Source organism: Brassica rapa, unplaced genomic scaffold (genome assembly GCF_000309985.2).
Source record: "Brassica rapa cultivar Chiifu-401-42 unplaced genomic scaffold, CAAS_Brap_v3.01 Scaffold0137, whole genome shotgun sequence".
Classification (NCBI taxonomy): Eukaryota; Viridiplantae; Streptophyta; class Magnoliopsida; order Brassicales; family Brassicaceae; genus Brassica; species Brassica rapa.
Genome location: NW_022610081.1, coordinates 1,785 through 7,618, shown reverse-complemented (window position 1 = coordinate 7,618; position 5,834 = coordinate 1,785). Strand labels below are relative to the sequence as shown.

Sequence of the window (5,834 nt, the reverse complement as noted above, 5' to 3'; positions counted from 1 at the left end):
ACTATCATAACTGCCAAAGACTCTTTCTCCATTCGACTCTTTGCTCCTTCCTTCCCTTCATATCTTGCCTTTAAAGGACTAGCCACGTCAGCAGTATCTGATTCTTCCTTTGGCCCAAGCGTATCAGCTGATTTCTCCGGGGCCTTTGAAATCTTGGGGGGCTCTTGTTCTGTTTCTTGTGTGTGTCATAACAGTTGGGCTCTAGTGGCGGCTGAGCCAAGCTCTGACCAAGTTAGGGAGAGGTGTAGACATGATTCTTGTTTTGCTAATTCAAATATTATAGATAAAAGTTTTATATATCACTAGTGTCCTTGCAATACAACAAAAATACCATGATACTAAAATGCAATAATTTTATTGAACAGAACAGCAATGAGATGGATGAAGCTAACGAGTGCTTCAGTGCCTTCTTCTGGCAAGATTCCTCAGGATGTATCCGATGGTTACTCCAATTATAATTCCAGGTGCAAAGCCGAACCCTGCTGCTACCCAACTCAACCTTTCCACTTCTTCGTCTTCGTCTTCTTCTTCGGGCACTGGTGGTTCAGTTTCTGGCGATGTTGGATCTCCACAAACAGGCTTAAGGGAAGGACCATAAAGTCCAGGGTTTCCCTCATAGGAAGAGCAGTTTTGTCGCTGGAACTGTGTACCTTGTGGTATTGAACCTACGAGCTGGTTATGTGAAACGTTGATCCACTCAAGAGACGAGAGGTCCCCTAGCTGTGGAGGGATCTCACCAGAAAGCTTGTTTTGGGATAGGTCCAGTGATTCCAGTGCAGTAAGGTTTGCCAAAGAAGATGGGATGTGTCCTGTGAAAGCATTTCTTGACAGATTGAGAACATAGAGTCCCTGCAAGAGTCCAATGGATTCAGGAACTTGTCCATGGATTCTGTTTCCAGAAAAATCAATGATTGTGTAGATTGTGAGGACACGTTCCATTGCCATTGATACTCCTTTACTCATCAACATAACAGAAACGTAGTTGAAGAGAACCTCGATGTATTCCGGTTGCGTAGAATTATCTTCATTCGTGGATATTGCAGTCCAGTTGAGGAAGTAATCAGATGGTAAGGTACCGTGGAAATCGTTATGTGATACATCAATGATTTTCAAGGCAGGAAACCCGAACCAAGCCCCCCCATTGGAGTGATGCAACATGCCATGAAACTTGTTGGATCGGAGGACAAGAACTTCTAGGCTCTGCAAGGAATTCAAGTGGAACGGGAATGTGTCGTTGATAGCATTACTCTCCAAGTTAAGAACTTCCAGACGAGAACAACTGGTTAGAGATGGAAGAAGCTTTCCCTCCAATAGGTTGTGGCTGACGTCAATGACCCTTAAATGCTTGGCATGCATGCACATGTGAGGAAGACTTCCGATGAGACCATTGTTATGAAGATCCAGATATCGCAGCTCTTGTAATCTCCATAACCAGTCTGGTACTTGACCTTTGATGTTGTTGTTGGAAAGGTATATAGACATTAGATTTCTCTGGTCTCTTATGAAATCAGGAAACTCAGTGATGTTGCAGCTTGACAAGAACAAAAACTCGAAATTTGATGAAAAATCAGAATCTGAAGTGATGTTTGATGTTGAAAGAGGGATGCCCGAAAGATCTAGCCGTACTAGCTTCTTGAGAGAAGAGAAGACATTTAAGTCAACTGGACTATTGTCTCTGAAATTGTTAGACCCAAGGTAGAGATATTCTAAATTGGATAACAGAGAAAAATTCTCGAATCCAACCAGATCACTGAGTTGGTTATTCTCCAAATCAATTTCTTCCAATGAAGAGATTTGGAACAAGGATGAAGGAACTGCTCCAGTAAAAAGATTATCATGGGCAACAACGGCTACCAGTTCGGAGAGTTGCCCAATGTTAGGTGAGAGGGAACCTATGAAGTGGTTTGAATCGAGAGAGAGCCTGAGTAGTTTGGTTAAGTTGAAGATTGCAGATGGAATGTTTCCGGTGAGGTGATTATTGGCAACCTCAAACGTGATCAACTGTTTTAGATTGCCAATGGAAGATGGGATTTCACCAGTTAAAGAGAGAGCCTGAGTAGTTTGGACGAATCAAGTGTCAAAGAAACTAAATGTTTAAGGTTGCCGATGGAATCAGGTATGACACTTGAGAAAGATGTCATAAAAAACTCCATGACTTTCATAGAGTTGTTTCTACGAAAAACAGGAAGTTTGCCTCTCAGATTTGGGTTGTGACTCAGGATAATGGACTGTAAGTTTGGTATCAGAAAAATACTGCTTGGAAATTCTCCATCCAGGTAGCAGTTCTGAAGATGTAGCCATCTCAGAGATTGCATCTTTGAAAACTCGTGGGGGATTTTTGAAGATATGTTTACAAAGCTCATATCCAAGGCTCTAAGGTTCTTAAGGTTACTAGCAAGTAGATGGAGAAAATATGGTGGGTTTTCAATGAACAGCCAACTTGGAGGAGGTAAAAGATAAGAAATATAGGAAAAAGAAGAAAGATCGAGAGACACCAAATTGGTGAGTTGGAGAATTTCTGTTGGTATTGGACCTTTCAATGAAGATCCAGAGAGATTTAGTGTTTCTAGCAACATGAGATTGTTGAACTTATGAGGGATTGGAGAAAAAGTGAAATTATTGCAAGCAAGGTTCAAAGTTTTGAGATGTATCAGTCTAAACAAACTGGAATTCGGTTCGAGACGGCCATAAAGATAGCTGCAACTTAGATCGAGACCAATTACCTTTCCTGACTTTGTATGGCATGTGACACCTTTCCAACTACAACACTCCGTGCTATTCCCCCATGATTTGGTCTTTGGGTAAGACTTAACGTTCACCACCGTGTCATCATAAATTGTCACAGAGTCACCAAAGTAGTCGTTAAACTCACCAGACTTCCAAATTTTGAACTCAGCCTTCAGCTTGAGAAGCAAAACTCTTTCATCTGGATCGCACAGGTCCGGTGTTAGAGATGCAGAAGTGCTTAATAACTTTGCATAGGAGAAGAGAAGAAGAGCGATAGGAAGATAGAAACTGAAATTATAGTATGAGCCTATCATTTTTTTTGTACCAATAGCTTAATGGATGTATAATGTACTTATAGGGAACATTTAGTGTGGTTGGTTTACGAGTGTTCGTTCATTAATAATCGACTAGGTAATAATCTACGGATTGCGCGAGATGTGATTATTAGTTTTGTTATTTTTAATAAAAATACATTAAATCTGTTTAATTTGGATATCGGTTCGGTTTTAAATTTCTTTTGGTTTTTAATCTCTTAAAATATAACTATTATTTTAAATTAATATTTATTTTTGTTTATTCGATTAGAATGTTTGATTTTTTAGTTTTTTTGGTAAAACTAAAAAATTACTATTATTTGTTTATTTTCATGTTATGAATTTTAGATAATCGTCATGTCGAACCAATGGTTTCATATCATAGTTTCTAAACGGATAATAGTTCAAGAAAAAGAAAAGAAAATTATTAAGACAAATCATTCACTACAATTTGGTCGGTAGTGAAAGAACCATTAAGAAAAAAATATTTCAACTTCCAAAAAAATAGATACTTCAGTTGTGGTAAATACTTAGTTACAAGGTGCTCACATCAAGGTGCGCATGTATGTGTATGTAAAAGTATATAAAAATTGTTGACAAATATATAAGATATTGTTAATTAATATTAAATGACTTTTTTATTCAAAATAATACATGAAAGATAAAATTAAAATTAATTAAAAATTAAAAAGGCCTTGACATTAGTGAATTTTTTTCATATACAGAAAAATAAATTGTATCCGTAAATAGAGGTGGACACATATCGAATATCCGGTTATTTGGAGGCATTCATGTCGATTCAATCCTTAGCCACCTGGATAGTCGGTGACTCTGATATCCGAAATGATTTAGAATTTTAAAGAATATCCGATTTGATCCGTAGATAAAATAAAAATTTAAACATAATTGAAAATTTTAATAATAACATTTTATTACAAAAATAAAATATTATTTAACTTTTAAAATTTTAATACCTAATATAATAAATTTAATTCATAAAAATATTGTAAAACTTATATAAACTATAATATATATATATATGTTATATATATATATACAATGCTGTACATATATGTATATATATGCATATAACAGATTGAATTAGATATTCGTTCCTAAAAATATTGGTATTTGTGATCTGTTTTTTTTTGTATTGTATTTTAGTATTTGATTTGCTTTGTAGAGTTACGGATATCCATATTTTTTGATTCAAATCAAAACGGATAACGAATCAAATCAAAATTTATAAATATTTTTCCCAACTTTATCCGAAAACAATAAAAATAATATATATGTATATATATATATAGTTAGCTTTTGATTCGTTATTTATTTTGATTCGAACAGAAAAATCCAAAGTTTTATTGAAACCATGCATGTGAGTTTTATATTTAAAAAATACAAAATATATAGTGTGAACATATTTATGAATCCCCTAGACTATATATGCGAAGTGATTTATACACATGTCGTGACTACAATAATTTTCGCTGAAAAATGATGACATGACACTTAAAATAGATGACATGGTTTTAGAAAATAGTGACATGGCATCATATTAATTGTAAGATGTAAAATTTTCTAATAAAAATTTAAAAAAATTGCATTGATTTTAAATATGGTAATAAAAATAACTCATATATCATCATTAATGTCAATTTTCCATATAAATATTTATTTATGGTAAACTATTAAATATATTAATAATTCATATATAACAATTAAAATAATAATATATATATGTATATATATATCTCACATTAATAAAAATAAATTAAATAAAGTAACATTAAAATAAAAAAAATTTGATAGTTAAATATTTAAACATTATTTAAATTTATCTGTTCAAAAATATTTTTCAGTTTAACTAAAACAAGAAAGTCTCAAATTTATTAGAATATATATTTATATGTAAATAAATATATATCTATATATGTATATATTTAAAATTAGATGGAAATATATATATATATATATATATATACATATATATACAATAAATAATATAAAACACAATAATATAATTAAAATAATTTTTATAAAATCTAATTTTGTTTTTATAAAAATTTAAATAAAATCAAATTTAAATAGTTATACCAAATCAAAAGAAATAAGATTGCAAAAGTACGTTTATGATTTTTTATAACTATTGAAGTTAAAATATAAATTAATAATGTTGAAATATAAATCAAAATTTTCTTTTGAAATAAAAAATGTTATGTTAAAAATTACTATTTCTGCGCATGGCGCATGAAAACTCCTAGTATAATATGAACGTGTTAGCATACTTATTATCAAATTATTGTGAGGCTCTCATGGGTCTATTATAGGGTAAATGTATTTATTACAATGATTCTCATTTAATATAAAGGGATTGTCAAAACTAATAATAGTATTGAAGTCTATTATTTAAGGGGAATTGCAACGCATATACATAAGGAAAATAAAAATAAAGTTTATATCCATAACATTACCTTGGCTACGATATTTTGTGTATATTATATATTAATTGCATTTTTACCCTTGATAACACACGCGCGCACCACATATTTTCTTCTTCACCACCATCACCTTTTCCACCATGGTTGCCACCATCTCTATTGTTTTCTTTCCTACCACCGCCGCCGCTACTTGTGATCTCTTTACCTTTTCCCACAGTGTCTTTTGAATTAATATTTATCGTGGACATATCATCAGTGTCTAAGCAATTCGATCTTTTGTGTGTTATCTGAAATCAAAATCACCATTTAGATTTTAGATCTGGTTAGAATGAGTTAACAGCAAAACGACAAA

General features: G+C 32.5%; 1 pseudogene; it reads right to left on the bottom strand.

The window, feature by feature from the left end:
- LOC117129769 lies at positions 1-3,232 on the bottom strand (annotated as a pseudogene).
- Positions 3,233-5,834: the final 2,602 nt, after the last annotated feature.